Below are 24,067 nucleotides of genomic sequence, written 5' to 3'. Positions count from 1 at the left end.
TAAATATCATTTATATGGTGTCACCTCCCAAATCTATTTTTGCAGCCCAGACATTTCTCCTAAACTCGAGACTCATATATCCAACTGCCAACACAACAACCTCACTTGAGTGTCTAATAGACATCTCAGATTCAACATTTCCCGAGTGAAATGCCTGTAGTGCCCCCTCCTCAAACATGCTCCTTTCAGAATCTACCCCATCTCTGCTAACAGCAACTTCATCTTCCAACTTTTACAGTCTGAAATTTTTTGTTTCCTCTTTGCCATATCCCAGATTATCTATTAGGAAATGCTGTAAAGTCCATGTTCAAAATATACCCAGAACCCAATCACTTCCCACTCTTTTCTTTGCTCATTCACTAGGCAAAGTCACCAGTGTCTCTAGCCTGGGGCACTGCCCTAGGTTCCTGCAGTTTCCCTGCTTTCCCACTCCCCTCACTTCTCAATTTTGTTTTAGCATAGTAGTCAGAGGGATCCTTTTCAAAGATGGGAGGTACTAGCTCTATAATCTGCTGAGAATGGTCCTACAACTCATCTCGCTCAGAGCAAAGGTGAAACCCTTCCTATGTCTTCAAACCTACGTGATCTGCCCTCATCTCTGGCCTCATCTTGGTGACGCTCTGCTGCCGCCACCTCAGCCTCCTTAACTCTTCCCAGAACACAGATCCCCGCCTGGAAGGAACCCGTCCCAGACATCCTCGTGGATGATTCCTCGTGGACATCATCTTTCCTCAAAGGTCACCTTCCCAGTGAGACCCATGCTGACTATGCTAGTAAAACGGCCACCTTCCCTGTCCCCACTCCCACACTTTGGATCACCTTCTCCACAGCACTTACCGCCTTCTAACACAAACGCTTTCCTTGTTTGCTCTGCTTGTAGTACAGTCTGCCTCTTCCCACTAGAACATATGCTCTGCAAGAACAACAACTTTTGCCTATTTTTAGTTTCCAGATGTGAAAATAGCATGCCATACAGCCAGCACTCAACAAATATTGGCTAAATAGATGATCAGTGTAGAGCACCTCCCTATTCTAGAGACAGTATCTTTATTAATGCAGCCAAAGGCTGTTTTGTAGCAGCTACAGCAATACAACCACTCACACTGACATTGATGCCACCTGTACTTTTCTCACAAACGCTGTTCTCCCCTCCCTCCCTTGCCAACTCTCTTATGCACCACAGCACACCATTACATTTCCCTTTCCAGAAAAAATGATCCTGGGTTTATGGACCCTATTTTCCAACCAACTGTGAATCAAACTAGACTGTTTTACAAATCCAGGAGTTTGGATTGGAGCCAGCCAGCACTAGAATTACTAGAGCTAAGGGTAGGGAGCAGGGTAGGTGGGCAGATAAGATAGGAAACTAACAGGAATTTACCTAAGATGAGAAGCTATGAGATTTGCTCTTTAATTCCAGAATCTGATTCCTTTAGGAAAGGAGGGAAAAGAAGGAAAGAATGATTCAGGAAACAGCCCTGGAGGGAAGACAAGTGCTGGATAGGTCTGAAAAATTCATCTCTTGATACCACGGAGACTCCGGTGTGCAGGGGCTGCCCTGGGCCTTGTGGGGACAATGACAGAGAAAAATGACTCCTGCTGCTGTCAGAGATGGGGGACACCCAGAGGGGAAGGAGACCAGAACTGGGACAAGAACAAGAACAGGCACAGTCCTCTATTGAAACAAACAAAGAAAACACACAAACACACACAGGGTGAGGGCTGAGGGCTGGATGCCGGCCTGAGCCTCGGCCCACCTGGCTGCACGACGCCTTTGCCCACAGTCCTGGGAACAGGACAAGACCTGGGCCAGGTCCAGGTTCATATGATCACAGTTCCTCGTGGGACAAGGTTCTCCTGGTGGGACAAGGACAAAGATGACCCCACCAAGAAGTGGCCACGTCAAAGCCCAGAATGACCTGAGCACTGACTGGGCACAGGCCTCACCTACACTCGGCTCCTCACAGCCTTCTCCTGCCCTCACCTGCAACAGGCTCAGCACAACAAACGTAAATTCTGGAAGGTTCTCAGGTCTTCTATTTGTTTCCTCTTTCCCCTTTTAAGAATCTTCCTCTCCTTTAATTAACCCATCAACCCACCTCCTAGCAAGAATGTGAAAAACAAAGTTCGTTTCCAGGTTCTTGTTTTCAGTAGGAAAGTAAGAGGTTGAAGCTCAGTGCCACATGGAGTTAAGACAGGAGTGGTGTCCCGGCCCCACCTCTGCTGGAACAGCAGCATCATTCATGGGAAGAGGGGACGAAGGTCAGTGTGAGGAGGCATCTTGCTGGGCAGGGTGGGCTGTTCCCCCACGTCCTGGCCTTATCCTAACAGGAGTGCAGACACATTCAAATGCCTGGTTCAGAAAGAAAAATCACAGTCTTCGAAGTCACAGATTGGGGCTGTGAACAAATCTTGCGTCACTCGGTTCCATACTAGGCAGCTGTCTCACACCATAGAACAAAATAATCATGAACAAACTCCTTTCAGTCACTGTAAATGGTGACTCTCTGAACATCCCACCACACCCTCAAAATGTCCAAATCCAGAGAACCCCCACAGCCCAGCTGTGTCCCCCTGCCCCACCGCCTCCCACTTCAGGCCCCCAGGCTCTCACACTTATAAGCCAAACACACATCCGAGCCCTGGGCACTGTCGCTGCCTCGGGTAGAACAAAACAGGACCCGGTCAGAGCCCCCAGGAGATGCGGCTACAGGAGGATTATGGGGTGGGGGAGCTCCCCCATGGGCTCCTGTCCACATTATCCCAAAGGTCTCTGAGCCAGCCCAGTGACCTAACTTACAGGCAGCCTGAGTGTGGCTCCCGCACTTTCCCCCTGTGGGAGGAACAAGTCCAGTGAGAAGCCAGGGAGGAGGCAGGGCCATGAAGTCCTAGCAGAACTGGATAGTTGTGGACCCCAGGATTTCCAAAACAGACTGCAGATTCAGGATAGAATCCAGAGACATAAGGAAAGGAAAGGAGGTGTGTGGGGACTGGACCAACTGCCCTCTTAGAGGTCTGTCCTCAGCAGACACCTTCCCCTCTGACCTGTGACTGGTGGGGATCAGGTCCTCGTCACCACAGTCATCTGCATGAAAACTCTGTCCTTGACTTTCACATGTGCTTTACAAGAGTCAGTGTTGGCACACGGGGCCCAGGCTGGGTGGGCAGGTGTGCAGATGGTATCTGACAACTAGGCAGGAGACAGGCAAACTCCTATCTGGGTCTTGAAATCCCCTAGTGGGACAAGAAAACTCACACCACTTCCTTTCCCTACCTGATGTCTTCTTCCTCCACATCACAGTGGCAAACACAGCTCCAAGGAGAACCAGGCCAGCAACGATTCCCCAAAATGAGGATGGTGGGCTCAGGCGGTGGTTCTGGCAAAGAAAGGGAGGGTGAGGGGACCTGACCCCAGGTCTCAGAAGGGCCTGCTTTCCCTGAAAACAGATATGACTCGCCACCCCCTCCCTACCCCATCTCAGGGTGAGGGGCTCCGGCAGCCCCACGTGCTGCACAAGGCACGTGTATCTCTGCTCCTCTCCAGACGGCACCACCACAGCTGCCCACTTCTGGAAGGTTCCGTCCGCTGCAGGCCTGGTCTCCACGAGCTCCATGTCCTGGGTCTGGTCCTCCCCGTCCCGCTGCCAGGTCAGTGTGATCTCCGCAGGGTAGAAGCCCAGGGCCCAGCACCTCAGGGTGATGTTGCCATCTGGGCTGGGTTGTGGGTTATGTATGTCTCTGAGGGATCTGAGGGGAAGAATTAGAAAATTCAGGCCACGCGCGGTGGCTCACGCCTGTAATCCTAGCACTCTGGGAGGCCGAGGCGGGTGGATCGCGTGAGGTCAGGAGTTCGAGACCAGCCTGAGTGAGACCCCATCTCTACTAAAAATAGAAATAAATTATCTGGACAACTAAAAATATATATAGAAAAAATTAGCCGGGCATGGTGGCGCATGCCTGTAGTCCCAGCTACTCAGGAGGCTGAGGCAGGAGGATTGCTTGAGCCCAGGAGTTTGAGGTTGCTGTGAGCTAGGCTGACCCCACAGCACTCACTCTAACCCGGGCAACAAAGTGAGACTTTGTCTCAAAAAAAGAAAAAAGAAAAAAGAAAATTCAGGCACTTTGATCCCTCTTGGGACGCTCCTGCAGCAGTCATGTGACCATCTGGAGAATGGACAGGACAATTGAGGTGGGGGGGGAGGGAACACAAAATCCAGAACTTAAATGATCAGTCTACCACCATAGAATTAAAATATAGAGTTTGTTAAGCTATCTATCTTTCTCTATTTTCTTTTCTGCCTACTTTGAAACTTCAGTTGCTAAGTTACTAGTATTGAGATAAAGTTCACTGTTTATGATATCACTAATTCAAGCTTACTTGAAACAGTTCCAACAAAAATGTAAACATTAAAAACTCATTTAAAACTAAAGAGAAGAGATAAAAATTTAGTTTTCTCTTTTAAATAAGATTTTCATACGATAGTAATAAAAATGACAAAGATTTTGTTCACCTTTTTAGAAAAGAAAAAAAAGGTGGAGGAAGGAGAGAAAAGAGACAGATTCAGTTTACTTCTTTATTAACTTGCATTTCAGCTTTTCTATACTAGATCTTCAAACCTACAGATCCTCCGGGAAAACCTATTTCCTCCCACCGCAAACTCCCTGGAAATGCACAGACCTTTACCTGTCGGCCCATCATGGATACCAGGCTCTGATTCTCTCCACAAAACGAACCTTAATAATATGCTGTGGTATATATAGCTTCCTATCACCTTTTCTTCCTTTTTATACTTCTTGTCACTCTACAAATGTCGCCACAGCCCAGCTTACATGCCATGCTGGTGCATCCTTTGCCCAAGTTGGGAACCCTAATAACCTTCCTTTCCATATCCCTCACGGCAGATGCTCCATAGCGTCTCTAACTGCCTACAGTCCGAGAGGCCCTCGAACTTCTCAAAACTGTGCACTCTTCTTGCCAAGTGTGGCCTTAGTTTTCTTAGTTAACACCTTTCTTAAGACCCCTAATGGCTCTGCTTTTGGTTCTCATTTTTGGACCCTGCATTCTGTTATCTGGTAACATTCAAACAAAACCAAATTCAAGCCCTAGCAGTTTCTCTCCAGTGAAACTGCTCGTCACACAATAGAGATGATTCCCGTCCCCGCGTCAGGTCTGTGAACTGCTGGGGGATTTCCTGAAACGTCCACGGGCACCGCTTATCTCCTTCAAAGGCAGAGCTGCTCGGGTGGGATTCGAGCCGGCGCCTCAGGCGGGAGGACCCGCGCCTCAGTCCTTCACGCGACGGCTGGGCTGCGGGAGGCTTCATCGTAGTTAATTCCTCTACGAAACTTAACATAAATTCTGCCGTGAGATTCTTCATCTGATTTCATTTCATATTGATTTTTTTAATTCTTATTTCAGTATATTGTGGGGGTACAAAGTTTAGGTTGCGTATATTGCCCTTGCCCCCCCACCCTCGTGAGTCAGAGCTTCAAACGTGTCCATCCCCTAGACAGTACGCATCACACTCATTATGGATGTATACACCCACCCCCTCCCCCACCGGCATCCGATCAATGTTATTCCTAAATGTGCTCTTAGGTGTTGATCAGTGAAACCAATTTGATAATGAGTACATGTGGTGCACGTTTTTCCATTCTTGGTATACTTCACTTAATAAAATGAGTTCCAGCTCTATTCAGGAAAATACAAAAGGTGCTAGATCACCATTGTTTTTCACGGCTGAATAGAACTCCATGGTATACATATACCACATATGATTATTCTACTCATGTATTAATGGGCACTTGGGTTGTTTCCACATCTGTGCAATTGTGAATTGTGCTGCTATAAACAATTGGGTGCAGATGTCTTTTTTATAGAATGTCTTTTGTTCTTTTGGGTAGATGCCCAATAATGGGATTGCTGGATCAAATGGTAGTTCTATTTGTATCTCTTTGAGGTATCTCCATATTGCTTTCCACAGAGGTTGTACTAGTTTGCAGTCCCACCAGGAGTGTATGAGTGTTCCTATCTCTCCTCATCCACACCAACATTTATTATTTTGGGACTTTTTGATAAAGGCCATTCTCACTGGAGACAAGTAATATCTCATTGTGGTTTTGATTTGCATTTCCCTGATGATTAGAGATGTTGAGCATTTTCCCATATATTTTTTGGCCATTAGTCTGTCTTCTTTTGAAAAGCTTCTGTTCATGTCCTTTGCCCACTTTTTGATAGAGTTGTTTGATATTTTCCTGCTGATTTTCCTGAATTCTATATAGATTCTAGTTATCAGCCCTTTATCAGATGTGTAGCATGTGAATATTTTCTCCCATTCAGTAGCTTGCCTATTTGCTCCCGTGAGTTTCCTTGGCTGTATAGAAACTTTTTAATTTGATCAGGTCCCATTTATTTATTTTTGTTGTTGCTGTGATTGTCTTTGTGGTCTTCTTCATAAATTCTTTGCTTAGGCCAATGTCCATAAGAATTTTTCCAACATTTGTGTCACACCTTAGGTTTAAGTCTGTTATCCACCGTAAGTTGATTTTTGTGAGCGGTAAATGGTATGGATCCTCTTTCAGTCTTCTACATGTGGCTATCCAGTTTTCCCAGCACCATTTATCGAATAAGGGTTCTTTTCCCCAATGTATGTTTTTGTCTGCTTTGTCAAAGATTAGATGGCTATATGAGGATTTTTTTTTTTTTTGAGACAGAGTCTCGCTCTGCTGTCCAGGCTAGAGTGCTGTGGCATCAGCCTAGCTCACAGCAACCTCAAACTCCTGGGCTCAAGTGATCCTACTGCCTCAGCCTCCCGAGTAGCTGGGACTACAGGCATGCACCATCATGCCAGGCTAATTTTTTCTATGTATATTTTTAGTTGTCCATATAATTTCTTTCTATTTTTTTTTTTTTAGTAGAGATGGGGGTCTCGTTCTTGCTCAGCCTGGTCTTGAACTCCTGAGCTCAAACGATCCATCTGCCTCAGCCTCCCAGAGTGTTAGGATTACAGGCATGAGCTACTGTGCCTGGCCATGAGGATTGTTTTATACCTGGGTTCTCAGTTCTGTTCCATTGGTCTATGTCTCTGTTCTTGTGCCAGTACTATGCTGTTTTAGTTACTATACCCTTGTCGTATAGCTTGAAGTCTAGGAAATTTATGACTTCCAATTTGTTCTTTTTGCTTAAGATTGCTTTTGCTGAGAAAGATGGCAGAGGAAGAGGAAAGGAAAAAAAATCTCTTTGGTTCCAGAAAATCTCCCGAAAAAGAGGAAGGCTTACCAAGTCCTCAAAGCCACCCAGGCAAAGCAGGCACTTTTGACAAAGAAAAAGCAGAGGAAAGGAAAAGGGCCCAGGTTTAAGCAACTGGAATCATCTCTACATGATTCCTTGTGGCAGCAATGTGACAGGGTGCATCTCAGACAACTAGAAGTGAAACCTCATGCCTTGGATTGCCAGATAAATATTCCTTGGCCTTTGTTGTATGCATCCAAAAGATTAATGGGGTAAGTTCACTGGTGCAAAAGACAATCACAAGACTTCGCCTAAAGAAAATTTTCAGTGGTGTCTTTGTTAGAGTCACCCCACAGAGCCTAAAATTGCTGCATATGGTGGAACCTTATGTGACCTGGGGATTTCCAAATCTGAAGTCTGTCTGGGAACTCATCTTGAAACGTGGACAAGCCAAGGTCAAGAATAAGACCATTCCTCTGGCAGATAATACAGTGATCGAAGAGCACCTGGGGAATTTGGTGTCATTTGCTTGGAAGACCTCATTCATGAAATTGCCTTCCTGGGGAAGCATTTCCAGGAGATCTCATGGTTCTTGCATCCTTTCCAACTCTCAGTGGCCCATCATGCTACCAGGAATAAAGTGGGCTTCCTCAAGGAGATGGGTTCGAAGTGAACACATTAATCAGCTCATCCACCAGCTGAACTAGACCCAGAATATCTGACAGCATGGTGCATTGGAAGCATGTATTTTGGGGTTTTGGAATTATCAAGTGTCTTCAAAGAAGATTATTTTCTGCTCTATCTTCAAAAACAAAGGAAAGGATCAGGGAAAAGACAGTTAGTTATGCTCATGGCAGGAACCTCTCATCACAATCCAGTTCCAAGGAAAAATCGAGTGTTTTCCACTTTGGCTGCTGCCACCTCCGACATCACATGGCATGGAGAAAGGAGTCCTGCTTTGTCAGATCATCTATCTTGAAGTTAAACGTTGGTGAATGAATGACTCAAGCAAGTGTATGAGGATCCCTAAGACTCCTGCAACAGTGGACCGAGCCCAGGGGCATACTTGAATCTGGGTATTCCCAGGGCTTTGTTTTGAAAAGACTTGAAATACAATTAGAAAGGAGAATGTGAAAACAAGTGTTCAGTTGTCTCTTTGAATCCATGTTCCAAGTTTTCAGTGATGGCTTTGAGAACCCTCAGACTTGGCTGGCTCTAAGTGCATATGGCAGCTTTTGTATCCTAGTCTGCAACTGGTTTAGTCCCTTTTTCTAGTTCAGGATTTGAGAATGAAGGACCACTTTGACCGGTAAATGCATATACTCAAAATTTTGCTCACAATTTTAGGGTGTTCACTGACTCTTCTCCCCATGGACCTTTGCACTTCTTGTGAGGAAGTCTTGCTTTTTGCAGGATTGGTCACCCAAGCTCTGATCTTGGAAGTCTCTGTTTCCATTGTCTTGTGGAGGACCAAAGCTGACCAAAATAGCTTTCCCCTTCACAGTGGCAGATTATGTTGCCCTTGCACTATCAAGTCTGGGAAATGCCCACCATTCCTCCCCCTCCACCTTTCAGGATGGAATTTCCTGGTTTCTGTGATGATCTTCTTTCTCCTTAAAACCAAGATCAGGAAGAAATGGACCATTTTCTTGGTTTGGCATGGATGAACTTAGCGCTATTTGGCTTTTGGGGTACCTGGCAGGCAGCTTGATTGACCTTTATCTTGCATATTCTGGACTCCAGAAATATTGTCCTTTGTCCTGCTGGTAATGTAAAGACCATCAATAGGCTTTCTGAGGATGTTAACCTTAAAGAAGTCAGTCTGATACTCCTTGTATTTTTTCATCAGTGTCCACTTCTAAGTGGGCCTTCACTTGGTTGCCTCAATTGGTGAGATTGTGCCAGGCCTAGGTTAAATTTGGAAATAGCCTTGGCCATTGTGTTCCTGGTCCTTTCAGGTCAGCTTTGCTGCAATTTTGGCTCATGGGGCCCTCAAACATAGCTGTGAAATTGAGTTAGAGGTATAACAGTGCCTGAAATGTGCCAGATTATGAGGTAATTAATTAGGTTGATTGGTCCAGAGTTAACCTGCCAGGAATAGAGGTTATAGATGTTACTCTTATATTTTAAAGCATTGTGAAATCAGATTACCTTAAAATGATATATCACAGATACCAATTGGATGTCAGACTGAGATGGGGGGTGGGGGGAGGTGATGGGTGTATGCCTACATGATGAGTGCGTTGCGCACCATCTGGGGAATGGTCATGCTTGAAGGTGCTGACTCGGGGAGGTGGGGCGTGGGGGGAGGGGATGGAGGTATGACTACATGGTGAGTGCCAGGCGCACTGTTTGGAGAATGGACACGCTTGAGGCTCTGACTCAGGGGGATGGGCGGGACATGGACAATGTATATAACCTGAGCTTTTGTACCCCCATGATGAGCTGAAATAAAAAAAAATGATATATCACAAAGTCATGAGAAAGAAGCAGTTGTGAGAATGGAAGCCCAGGGCTTAAATCCCAGCTGTCTTATACTAAATATGGGAACAGTATTTCCATTCTTGCCTGTGAAATGGAATTAATACCCTATAGCATGTCTGCCTCACATGGTGGCTAAAAGATTTAAGCAAAATAATAGTTTGTAATTTATAATTCTATATAAATAAAAGGTTATCACAAAAAAGATGGCTTTTGCTATATGGGATCTTCTCTGTTTCCATATTAAGCATAGAATTATTTTTTCTATATCTGTGAAAAATGATGTTGGTATTTTAATAGGGACTTCATTGAATCCGTGGATCACTTTGGGCAGTATAGACATTTTAACAATGTTGATTCTGCTGACCCATGAGCATGGTATGGTTTTCCAACTGTTTACATCCTCTGCTATTTCGTCCCTCAGTGTTCCATAGTTCTCCCCGTAGAGGTCATTCGACTCCTTAGGTAAATATATTCCTAGGTACTTTATTTTCTTTGTTGCTATTGTAAGGATATCAAGTCTTTGATTTGGTTCTCAGTTTGACCGTTTTGACATATAGGAATGCTACTGATCTCTGTACATTGATTTTATAACCTGAGACTTTGCTGCATTTGTTTATCAATTCCAGTAGTATCATGGCAGAATCGTTCGGGTTTTCTAGATATAAGATCATATCATCAGCAAAGCGCAGTAGTTTGACTTTTTCTGCCCCCATTTGGATGCCCTTGATTTCCTTCTCTTGTCTGAATGCTCTGGCTAGGACTTCTGGCATTATGTTGAATAGAAGCAGTGATACTGGGCAATCTTTTCTGGTTCCAGTTCTATGTGGGAATGCTTTTAATTTTTCCCCATTCAGCATGATGTTGGCTGTGGGTTTGTTATGTATGGCTTGTATCATTTTTAGGTAAGTCTTGCCTATGCCTATTTTGTTAATCATTCTTGTCATAAAAGGGGTTGAATTTTGTCAAATGCTTTTTCTGCATCTATTGAGAGGATCATATGGTCTTTGTTTTTGTTTCTATTTCTGTGGTGAATTACATTTATAGATTTGCATATGTTGAACCATCCCTGTATCTCTGGGATGAAACCCACTTGATCATGATGGATTATTTTTTTGATGAGCACATGAATTCGGTTTGCTAGGATTTTGTTGAGAATTTTTGCATCTATATTCTTAAGTGATATTGATCTGTAGTTTTCTTTTTTTGTTTGGTCCTTCCCTAGTTTTGGTATCAGGGTGATGTTGGCTTCATAAAATGTGTTGGAGAGGATTCCTTCCTCCTTGATGTTATGGAATAATTTCTACAGGATAGGCACCAATTCTTATTTGTAGGTCTGATAAAATTTGGGTGTGAAACCACCTAGTCTGGGAATTTTATTTTTAGAAGGATTTTTTATTGCTGTTTCAATTTCAGTACTTGATATTGGTCTGTCAGGAATTCTATTACTTCCTGATTGAGCCTAGGGAGGCTGTGTGTTTCTAAGAATTTGTCCATTTCCTCCACATTTTGCAGTTTATGTTCACAGAGGTTTTTATAGTATTTATAGATGATATTTTGCATTTCCGTGGCATCAGTTGTAATTTCTCCTTTTTCATTCCTGATGGAGCTTATTAGAGTTCTTTCTTTTCTGCTTCTCATTAATCTAGCCAGAGGCATGTCAATGTTTTTTTATTTTTTCAAAGAAACAACTTTTTGTTTTATTAATCTTCTGTATAGTTTTTTATTATCAATTTCATTTAGTTCTGCTCTGATCTTTGTTATTTCTTTTCTTCTGCTGGGTTGGGGGTGGGTTTGCTCATCCTTTTCCAGTTCTTTAAGATGATTCATTAGATTGTTTATTTGTGATCTTTCTGTCTTTTGGGTGTGGGCATTTAAGGATATAAATTTTCCTCTCAGGACTGCTTTGTCTGTGTCCCACAGATTTTGATACCTTGTGTCTCCTTTATCATTTAGTTCAAAGAATCTTTTGATTTTCATCCTGATTTCCTCTTTAATGAAATAATCATTTACCAGAAGGCTGTTTAGTTTCCATGACTTTGTGTAGAGATGTGTTTCTGTTGGGGTTGATTTCTAATTTTATTCCACTGTAGTCTGAGAAGATGCATGGTATTTCTATTTTTTAAATTTGTTGAGACATTCTTTGTGGCCTAGGATATGGTCAGTCTTAGAGAATGTCCCATGAGCTGATGAGAAAAATATACATTGAGTGGTTTTGGGGTAAAATGTTTTGTAAGTGTCAGTCAGGCCCATTTGTTCTAGAGTTCTGTTTAAGTCCATTGTTTCTTTGTTTGTTTTCTGTTTGGAGGATCTGTCCTATCCTGTCAGAGGGGTGTTGAAGTCTCCAGCTATTATGGTGTTGCTATTTATCCTTTGCCCACTTTTTAATGGGATTTTCTTTTTTTATTGTTGCGTTGTTTGAGTTCCTTGTATATCTTGATAAGTCGCTTATGAGACATAGACCAGTGCCTAGACCAATGTCCTAGAGTGTTTCCCCTATGATTTGTTCTAATGGTTTTATAGTTTGGAGTCTTATGTTTAAGTTTTTAATGCATTTTGTGTTGACTTTTATATAGTGTGAGAGATAGGGGTCTAGTTTTATTTATTGTTTTGCATATAGATATCAAATTTTCCAAGCACTATTTATTGAAGTGGACATCTTTTCCCCCATGCATGTTCTTGACATCGTTGTCAAAAATCAGTTCATTATAAATATATGGATTTATTTCTGGATACTTTGTTCCATTGGTCTATGTGTCTGTGTTTATACAAATAACATTCTGTTTTGATACTATAGCCTTGTAATATATTTTGAAGTCAGGCAATGTAATGCCTCCAACTTTGTTCTTTTTGCTCAGAACTACTTTGGCTATATGGGCTCTTTTGCAGTTCCATATGAATTTTAGGATTTTTTTCTAATTCTATGAAAAATGACATTGGTATTTTAATAGGTATTGTATTGAGTCTGTAGATTACTTTGGGAAGTATCATCATTTTAATAATATTAATTCTTCCAATCCATGAGCATGGAATATTTTTCCATTTGTTTGCACCCTCTTCAATTATTTTCATCAGTATTTTATAATTTCTTTTGTAGAGATCTTTCACTTCCTTTGATTAGAGTACAGTCACTAGGAGGAGGTGAAGCAAGATGGCTGAATAGAACCCTGGGTTTTTAGATTTTTTTGTAGCTATTATAAATGAGATTGCTTTTTTAAATTACTTCCTTGGCTAGTTCATTATTGGTGTATAGAAATGCTATTAATTTTAGCATGTTGATTTTGTATCCTGCAACTTTACATAATTTGTTTATCAGATCTAACAGTTTCTGGGTGGAATCTTTAGGTTTTTGTAAATGTACAAGCATATTATTGGTAGGGAGGCTAAAGGTTAAGTTGGTCAGCAATGGCTAATGATTTAATCAATCATGTCTACAAAATGAAGCTGCCGTAAAGTCTCAAAAGGACTGGGTTCAGAGAGCTTCCAATGGCTAAACACATGGAGGCTTACAGAAAGGTGAACAGGAACTCATCCATGTGAGTGGGGTTGGGAGGGTATGAGGGGGATGGTGCACCCCAGATCCACAGAAACAGAAGCTCAGAAGCTCCTGCACTTGAGACCCTTCTAGACCTCACCCTATGTATCTTTTTATCTGGTTATCTGAACTTTAAAAAATATCCTTTGTAATAAACTGGTAAACATTAAGTGTTTCCCTGAGTTCTGCAAGCTGTTCTAGCAAGTTAATTGAACCTTAGGAAGCGGTCGTGGGAACCCTGATACATAGCCAGTTGGTTAGAAACGCAGGCAAAATTACCTGGGGCTTGAGATTGGCATCAGTAGTAGGAGGGGGGCAGTCTTGGGGACTGAGCCCTCAACCTGTGGTATCTGATACTATCTCCAAGAAGATAGTGTCCGAATTGAATTGGAAGACACCCAGCTGGTGTCTAGTGCAGAATTGATTCCTTGCTTCTTGGTGGAGAAAAATCTCCAACATTTTGTCACAGAAGTCTTCTGTGTTGATTGTTGTGATGTGAGAGCAGGGAAAAACAGTTTGAATTTTTCCACAGAGTGATTCTAAATTTCGGTTTGCTTTTAAATTTTACTAGAGTACAGTTGCTGGGAGGAGGTGGAGCAAGATGGCTGAATAGAACCTTCCAGCAATCATCCCCCTACAGGAACACTAAATTGAACAACTATCCACGCAAGAAAGCACCTTCATAAGAACCAAAAATCAGATGAGCAGTGGCAGCACCTTGTGTTAACATTATATCAAGGAAACAGGCACTTAAGAGGGTAGAAAAGGCAGTCTTGCCTTGTCAGTGCAACCACTCCCCCATCCCCCTGGGCAGTACTGCACAAGGGACAGGTGCTTGGGGGAGGGACAGTGAAGTTATTGTGGGACTTTTCATGGGAACTCAGGGCCACCCTGTCACAGGGGAACACAACAGAGGGCAAAATCTTCTGGTGCCCATGGAGGGAGAATTTAGACCTGCCCTATCTAGAAGGGACTCCTCCACCTTAGTGGTAGGAAACTGAGTTGCAGCTAGCTCAAATGCTGGCTGATGAAAGTGGCCTGGGGCTCAGAATATATTTCTAAGGCAGTGAGGAGACAAACTGTGCAATCCTTGGGCAATTCCTGCGGTTGCCCTGGGCTGTGAGCCAGTGGACTTGGGGTGTACTTGATCCAGTGAGACACCAGCAGTGGCAGCCAAGTGACTGTCTGCATCACCCCCTTGCAACCCCAGGCAGCCCAGCTGGGGAGAGACCTCTTCCCCTTGGTGAAAGGAAAGGGAAGGTGAAGGTGACAGAGCACTTTGTCATACAATCTGGGTACCAGCCACAGTTAAATAAAGTAGCAAGCAGATTCCTGAAGCTCCTGATTCCAGGACTTAGCTCCTGGACAGCATTTCTAGAACCACCCTGGGCCAGAAGGGAACCTGATGCCTTGAATGTAAAGGATACATCACCTACTGACTTAGGAGCCCTTGGCCCTTGAATAAACACTGGTAGCTAGGCAGCAGTCACCAAGGGCCTTGGGTGAGACTGCGCTGAGTTCAAGTGTGACACAGTAGTCCCAACTATGGAGGCCATGAGGGGGTGCTCACATCACCCCTACCCCAACTCCAGGAAGCCCAGCATAAACAGACTTGTTCTGTTTGGGGGAAAGTGAGGGAAGACAGTGAGAAGAAACTTTGGTAATCCAGGGTATTCTCCTGTATATATTAGTGCAGTCTACCAAGGCAGTACCAACAGGAGTCTGCTAGAGTCACATTGTTACTGGGCTTGGTGTGCCCCCTAGTGCTAATACAGCTGCAGTAACCAAAGAAATAAATCATAACACTCAATTCTTGAATACCTGGAAATCCTTCTCAAGGATAGGTTCAAACAAGCCCAGACTATGAAGATTAGAAAAAATACCTAACTCTTCAATGCTCAGACATGCCTGATGAACATCCACAAGCAACAAAAACGTCCAGGAAAACATGACCTCACCCAACAAATTAAATAAGGCACCAGTGACCAATTTTGGTGTGATGGAGACATGTGACCTTTCAGAGAATTCAAAATATCTGTTCTCAGAAAGCTCAGGGTACTCCAATAAAGCACATAGAAGGAATTCAGAAGCTTGTCAGAAAAAACTAACAAAGAGATTGTAACAATTTTTTTAAAAAGTAGAAATTTTGGAACTGAAAAATTCAATTGACAAAATGAAGAATGCGTCAGAGTCTCTCAGCAGCAGAACTGATCATTCAGATGAAAGAATTAGTGAGTTTGAAGACAGTCTATATGAAAAGACACAGTCAGAAGAGAAAAAAATGAAACATGCCTACAACATCTAAAAAATAGCCTCAAAAGAGCAAATCTAAGAGTAATTGGCCTTACAGAGGACAGAGAAAGAAATTGGGGAAGAAAGTTTATTGAAAGAAATAATAGCAGGGAGCTTTATGACATACAGAAATATATCAATATTCAGCTACGAAAAAACCATACAACACCAAGCAGATTAAACACAAGCAATATTACCTCAAGGCATTTAATAATAAAGCTCCCAAAGGTCAAGGATAAAGAAAGAGTCCTAAGGGAAGTGAGAAAAAAAGAAACATATAAAGGAGCTCCAATATGTCTGGCAGCAGATTTCTCAGTGGAAACTTTACAGGCTAAGAGAGTTGCATGGCATATTCAGAGTGCTGGAGGGAAAAAAACCTTAATCCTAGAATACTATATCCTACAAAAATATCCTTCAAACATGAAGAAGAATTAAAGACATTCCTAGACAAACAAAAGCTGAGGGATTTCATCAACACCAGACTTGTTCTACAAGAAATGCTAAAAGAAGTGCTTCAATCCAAAAGAAAAGGACTTTAATGAATAATAAGAAATCTTCTGAAGGTATACAACTCACTGTTAACATTAACTACACAAATACGGAATACTCTATTGCCCTAATTGTAGTGTATAAACCACTTCTATCTTGAGTAGGAAGACTAAAAGATAAACCTACCAAAAGTAGTAACTACAACCACTCTTAAGAGACAGATAATATAAAAAGATATAATTGAAAACAAAAATGTCAAAAAGCAGGGAGGAATGAATATAAAATGTAGAGTTTTTCAGCTTTTTCTTTGCTTATTTTTTATTTTTTTAAAGCAGAGTTAGTAGTCAGATGTTTAAAATAATTGGTTATAAGATGTTATTGCAAGCCTTATGGAAACCTCAAATCAAAACACATACAACAGACAAATAAAAAATGAAAAGCAAGAAATTAAATCACATTGTGAGAGAAAATCACTGTTACACAAAGACAGATAGAAAGGAGGGAAAGAAGGAAGAGAGGACAACAACTAGAAATCAAATAACAATAAGGTAGTTGTACCTATCAATAATAAAATTGCATATAAATGATATAAAATTTCCAATCAAAAGACACAGTGGCTTACTGGATAAAAAAAAAATAAGATGCAACTATACACTGTCGACAAGAAACCCACTTCACCTATAAAGAGACACGTAGACAAAAAATAAAGAGATGGAAAAAGATATTCCATGCAAATGGAAACCAAAAGAGAGCAGGAGTAGCTATACTTGTACTAGATAAAATAGATGTTAAGACAAAAAACTGTAAAATGAGACAAAAAAAATCATGACATAATGGTAAAAGGGTCAATTCAACAAGAGGATGTAACCATTCTAAATATATATACACCTAACACTGGAGCACCCAGAAGTATAAAGCAAATATTATCAGAGCTAAAGAGAGAGAGAGAGTCCAATATGATAATAGTTGGAGAACGCAACCCTCCACCTTCAGCAATGGACAGATCATCCAGATAGAAAATCAACAAAGAAATGTTAGACTTAATATGAACTATAGACCAACTGGACTATGGAAAGTTACAGAACATTTCATCCAATAGCTGCAGAATACATATTCTCCTTAGCACATGGATGATTCTCAGGGTTAGACAGTATGTTAGAACACAAAACAAGTCTTAAAAAACTCAAAAAAATTGAAATCATATCAAGTATTTTTTCTGACCATAATGGAATAAAACTAGAAATCAATAACAAGAGAAACATTGGAAACTATGCAAACACATGGAAATTAAATAATATGCTCTTAAATGACCAGCGGGTCAATGAAGAGATTAAGAATGAAATTTAAAAATTTCTTGTAACAAATGAGAATAAAAACACAACATACAAAAGCCCATGGGATACAGAAAAAGCAGTACTAAGAAAAAAGTTTATAGCAATAAGTGCCTATATTAAAAAGTAAAAAAAGTCAAATAAACAACTTTATGATAGATCTCAAAAAGCTAGAAAAATAAGAGCAAACCAAAGCCAAAATTAGTAGAACAAAAGAAATAATAAAGATCAGAGTGGAAATAGATGAAATTAAAACAAAAAATACAAAAGATCAAGAAAATGAAAAGTTGGTTTTTTGAATAAGCAAAATTGACTAAATTTTAGCCAGACTAAGAAAAAAAGAGAGAAGAACCAAATAATTAAAATCAAAGATGAAAAAGGAGACATTACAACTGACACTGCAGAAATTCAAATGATCATTAGAGATGACTCTGAGCAAATATATGCCAATAAATTGGAAAGCCTAGAGGAAATGGATAAGTTCCTGGACACATACAACCTACCAAGATTGAACCAGAAAGAAATCCAAAACCTGTATAGACCAATATCAAGTAATGAGATAGAAGCAGTAATAAAAAGTCTTTCATTAAAGAAAAGCCCAGAACCTAATGGTTTCACTGGTGAATTTTACCAAACATTCAAAGAAATCTAATCCCCATCCGACTAAAACTATTCTAAAATATTGAGGAGGAGGGAATACCCTCAAATCCATTTTAGAGACCAGTATCCCTGATGCAAAAATCAGACAAGGACACAAGAAAAGAAAACTGTAGGCCAATATCTCTGATAAACATAGATGCAAAAATCCTTAACAAAATACTAGCAAATTGAATTCAACAACCATTAAAAACATTATTCATCGTGATCAAGTGGGATTCATTTCAGGAATGCAGAAATGGTTCAAAATATGCAAATCAATCAACGTGATACATCATATCAACAAAATGAAAGACAAAAACCATATGATCATTTCAACTGATACTGAAAAAGCATTAAATAAAATTTACACCCCTTCATGATAAAAACTCTCAGAAAACTGGGTATAGAATAAACATACATCACATAATAAAAGCCATAGATGACAGACCCACAGTTAGTATCATACTGAATGTAGAAAAACTGAAAGCCTTTCCTTGGAACAAGACAAGGATTCTCACTTTCACCACTGTTATTCACCACTGGAAGTTCTAGCCAGAGCAATGAGACAAGAGGAAGAAAGAAAGGGCATCCAAATTGGAAAGGAAGAAGTCAAATTATCTCTCTTTGCAGATGATAGGGTCTTATATCTAGAGAAACCTAAAGATTCCACCCTAAAACCATTAGAACTGATAAACAAATTCAGTAGAGTTGCAGGATACAAAATCAGCATACAAAAATCAATCACATTTCTATATGCCAAGAGTGTATAATCTGAAAAAGAAACCAAAAAATCAATCTCATTTACAATAGCTCCAAATAAAATAAAATACCTAGGAATAAACTTAAACAAAAAAGTGAAAGATCTCTTCAATAAAAACTATAAAACATTGGTGAAAGACATTAAAGAGGACACAAAGTAATGGCAATATATTCTTTGCTCATGGATTGGAAGAATCAATATTGTTAAAATGTCCATACTACCCAAAGAAATCTACAGATTCAATACAATCTACATCAAAATATCAATGACATTCTTCACATAAATAGAAAAAATCATCCTAAAATTCCTGTGGGAACCATAAAAGAGCCCAAATAGCCAAAGTAATTCTAAAGAAAAAGAACAAAACTGAAGGCATCATATTACCTGACTTCAAATTATACTACAAGGCCATAGTAACCCAAACTGCATGGTACTAGTATAAAAGTAGACGTGTTGATCAACAGAGTAGAATAGAGAACCTAGTAATAAAACTATATGCCTACAACAAACTTATCTTCAACAAGCCAGACAAACCACACTAAGGACACACTATTTAATAAATGGTGTTCAGAAAATTGGACAGCCATATACACAAGAATGAAACTGGATCCCTATCTCTCATCATATACAAAAATTAACTCAAGATGGATTAAAGATTTAAATGTAAGATTTGAAACAATAAAAATCATAGAAGAAAACCTAGGAAAAATTCTTCTGGACATTGGCTAAGTAGCAAAAAGTTTATGACTAACACCCCAAAACCAAATGCAATTTTAAAAAAAATGGAACATAAACAAACTAAAAAGCTTCTGCACAGCAAAGGAAATATTCAAAAGAGTAAATAGACAATATATAAAGGATGAGGGATGAAAAATTAACTGTGGGGTACAATGTATGCTACTTATGTGTACAATGCCAATATTGACATTGGCAATGTCAATATACAAAAAAGTAACATTTCTATATATGACCAATAAACAGTGAGAAGAAATGACATTGTTTAATTAACTCTGCTTTGTTAACCTAGTACCCTCACTCCCTTCCACTCTCCCCCCTTGTGAGACTCCAATGTCCATTATACCACTCCATGTGCCCTTGTGTAGCAAAATATCTAGGAATATATTTAACTAAAGAGGTGAAAGACCTCTACAGGGAGAACTACTGTGGAAGGAAATAGAAGAGGACATAAACAGGTGGCAAAATCACACCATGCTCATGGGTCAGCAGCATCAACATTGTTAAAATGGCTATGGTACCCAAAGTGATCTACAGATTCAATGAAGTCCCTATTAAAATACCAATGTCATTTTTCACAGATCTAGAAAAAATAATTCTACACTTCATATGGAACCAGAGAAGACCCCATATAGCAAAAACAATCTTGAGCAAAAAGAACAAATTGGGAGTCATAAATTTCCCAGACTTCAAGCTAATCTACAAGGCTATAGTAACTAAAACAGCATGGTACTGGCACAAGAACAGAGACATAGACCAATGGAACAGAACTGAGAACCCAGCTAGAAAACCATCCTCATATAGCCATCTTTGACAAAGCAGACAAAAACATACATCAGGGGAAAGAACCCTTATTCAATAAATGGTGCTGGGAAAGCTGGATAGTGTCACATATAGAAGACTGAAACAGGATCTGCACCTCTCAGCTGTCACAAAAATCAACACATGATGAATAAAAGACTTAAACCTAAGGCATGAAACTATAAGAATTCTTGAAGAAAATGTTGGAAAACTCTTATGGATATTGGCCTAGGCAAAGAATTTATAAAGAAGACCCCAAAGGCAATCACAGCAACAACAAAAATAAATAAATGGGACCTGATCAAATTAAAAAGCTTCTACACAGCCAAGGAAACTACCATGAAAGCAAATAGACAACCTACAGAATGAGAGAAAATATTCACATGCTACACATCTGATAAAGAGTTGTTAGTGGCCAGGCATAGTGGCTCATACCTGTAATCCTAGCACTTGGGAGGCTGAGGCGGGCAGATCGTTTGAGCTCAGGAGTTTGAGACCAGCCTGAGCAAGAGTGGGACCCTGTCTCTACTAAAAAAATAGAAAGAAATTAGCTGGACAACTAAAAATATAGAGACAAAATTAGCTGGGCATGGTGGTGCATGCCTTCCCAGCTACTCAAGAGGCTGAGACAGTAGGATCACTTGAGCCCAGGAGTTTGAGGTTGCTGTGAGCTAGGCTGACACCACGGCACTCTAGCCTGGGCAACAGAGTGAGACTCTGTCTCAAAAAATAAAAAAAATAAAAAAATAATATGCTGAAATAAAAAAGAAAAAAGTCCCCAAACAATAAATGTTGGCATGTATGGAAGAGATAGGAACACTCATACACTGCTCATGGGACTGCAAACTAGTATAACCTCTGTGGAAAGCAATATGGAGATACCTCAAAGAGATACAAGTAGAACTACCATTTGATCCAGCAATCCCATTACTGGACATATACCCAAAAGAACAAAAGACATTCTATAAAAAAAGATATCTACATTAGAATGTTTATAGCAGCACAATTCACAATTGCAAAGATGTGGAAACAACCCAAGTGCCCATCAATACATGAGTGGATTAATAAAATGTGGTATATGTATACCATGGAGTTCTACTCAGGCAGAAAAAACAATGGTGATATAGCACCTCTTGTATTATCCTGGATAGAGCTGGAACCCATTCTACTAAGGGAAGTATACCAAGAATGGAAAAATAAGAAACACGTGTACTCACCATCAAATTGGTTTTAACTGATCAACACCTAAGTGCACATATAGGAATAACATTCATCTGGCATTAAGCAGATGGGAGGGGGTAGGATGGGATGGGTATATTCACACCTAATGGGTGCAGTGTGCACCATCTGGGGGATGGACAAGCTCTGACTCAGGTGCCGTAAAAGCAATATATATAACCTAAACATTTTTACCCCCATAATATGCTGAAATAAAAATAAATAAACAGTACTATGTACAATAGCATAAAAACCACAAAATTTCCAGATATAAATAAAATAAAGGATATACAAAATCTCAATATTCAAAATTACAAAACTTTACTGAGACAAATTAAATGGACAATTATTCTATATTTATAGATTGGAAGAGAAAATTGCTAAGATGACATTTGTCCACAAAATAATGCATGGAGTCAAAATAATTCTGATCAAAATCCTAGAAGGACTTTTTTTGTGTGGAAACTGACATTCTCCTTCTAAAATGTATGTAGAAATATTAAGTACCAAAAATACTCCAGTCTTGAAAACTATGAAATTGTAGGACTTGAACTACCAGATATCAAGAGATATCTAAAGCTAGATCACTAAAGCTACAGTGATTAAAAGAAAGATGTATTTATTCAAACACAGACAAACAGAAAAATCAACCAAAAGAGAGTCCACTTTATTTTCTTCTAAGAGTTTTATATTTTACCCCTTCCATATAGGTCTTTAATTCACTTTGTGTTAATTTTTTTTATGTGGTGTGAGGTATGGTTTTAACTTTATTCTTTAGCATGTGGATACCCAGTTTTCCCAGCTACATTTGATAAAGAGTCTATTCTTTCCCTCATTGAATTTTCTTGATGCCTTTACTGATGTTCTTTACATATAATTTTTTATATGGCTGGGAGCTATTGTCTAGTGCCCTTTTATTTCAGCTTAAATGATGCACATTGTATTTTTTGTAGGAAGAATATACCAGCAATGAACTCCCTCAGCTTTTAATTATCTGGTAATGTCTTAATTTCTGCTTCATTTATTTTAATGTATTAATTGTGATAAAGTACATGTAACACAGAATTTACCATCTTAACTATTTTTAATGGTAGCAGATGATAGGGTTAAGAACATTCATTCTCATGAGCAACCAATCTCCAGAACACTTTCCATTTAGCAAAACTCCAAAGCTCCTTTCTGAAGTATAAACTTTCTGGCTACAGAACTTTTGGTTTACAGTTTTTATTCTTGCCGCACTTTAAATGTGTCATACCACTGCTGACTAGCCTCAATGGTTTGTGGTATAAAGTCAGCTGTTAATCTCAATGAGGATTATTTATATTAATATAATATATAGTGAGTTACTTGTTACTTGCTGCTATCCAGATTCTCTCTTTCTATTTCAACAGTTTCATTATAATGTGTGTTTCAGAGTTTATCCTGCTTGGAGTTCATTGAGCTTCTGAAATGTGTAGATTTATGGATTTTTATCAAATTTGGGGGAGTTTTCATCTGTTATTTCACCACATATTCTTTCTGTCTCTTTCTCTCTCTGTGTTCCTTTGAAGACTCCCATTATGCATATGTTAGTACACTTAACAATGTGCAGAGGCTTTATGGGCTCAGATCATTTGCCTGCATTCTCTTTTCTTTCTGCTCCTCAGACTGCATAATATTAATTGACCTATCTTCAATTTTCTCATCCTTCTGCCTGCTAAATTCTGAATATACTGGTCAGATTGGTGGTGACCCGTGAGTCCCTTAGGTTCTGTTCACTTTTCCTTATTCTTTTTTTTTTTTTTCATTTTTGCTCTTCACATTCTATAATTTCAAATGATTGTCTCCATGGTTGCTGATTCTTTTTTCTATTTGTTGATGTCTGCTGTTGAACTCCTTTAGTGATTTTTTAAATTTCAGTAATTACATTTTCCACTCTAACATTTCTATCTAGTTCCTTTTTATATTGTAACTTTATTGATAGTCTTTATTGAGATGTTGTTCTTCTAGTTTCTTTTCTTTTATTGTACATGATTTTAGTTTTCATTTTTTGTTTCTTTAAGCATATTTAAGACTGTTGATTTAAAGTCTTTGTCTAGTAAGTCCAGTGATTTTACTTCCTTGGAGACAGCTTACTGTGAATGGGCCACTTTCTTGCACTTTTGTATACCTCATAATTTTTTGTTGAAAACTGAACATTTTGAATACTATAATGTCATAAATCTGGAAATCATATTTTTCCCACTCTGTAGAGTTTCTTGTTGCTGCTTGTTATAGATGGAGTTGTTTCATTACTTCATAACTTTTCTAAACTATTTTGTAAGATTGTTCTTTGTCATGTGCGGTCAATAAAGTCTATTTTACTAGTTTAGTGGTCAGCTAGTGATTTGACAGAGGTTTTCTTAAACAGCTGGGGGCAAAATTAAATAATACTCTCCCAGCCTTTGCAGATTGGCTCTTCATTGGGGCACTCCTTCAACACTTTATCAGGCTGTTTACAACTTCTTCATTTTAGCATTCATTTACTACTTACAGAAAACCAGCCTAAAGATCAGCCAGATATTAAAGTTTAAGGT

General features: G+C 39.8%; 2 pseudogenes across 1 annotated transcript; one reads left to right on the top strand and one right to left on the bottom strand.

Annotated features, from left to right (window-relative positions):
* Positions 1-2,594: 2,594 nt before the first annotated feature.
* Positions 2,595-4,837, bottom strand: LOC123632051 (annotated as a pseudogene). The gene is made up of 5 exons (XR_006733279.1): positions 4,831-4,837; positions 3,473-3,747; positions 3,275-3,377; positions 2,801-2,833; positions 2,595-2,659 (listed from the first exon to the last, which is right to left on the bottom strand). The product of XR_006733279.1 is annotated as a patr class I histocompatibility antigen, A-2 alpha chain-like (transcript).
* Positions 4,838-7,206: 2,369 nt separating this feature from the next.
* LOC123631962 lies at positions 7,207-7,938 on the top strand (annotated as a pseudogene).
* Positions 7,939-24,067: the final 16,129 nt, after the last annotated feature.

The sequence above is a fragment of the Lemur catta genome, chromosome 2 (assembly GCF_020740605.2).
Source record: "Lemur catta isolate mLemCat1 chromosome 2, mLemCat1.pri, whole genome shotgun sequence".
Lineage (NCBI taxonomy): Eukaryota > Metazoa > Chordata > Mammalia > Primates > Lemuridae > Lemur > Lemur catta.
This window is presented reverse-complemented; position numbering and strand designations above follow the sequence as displayed.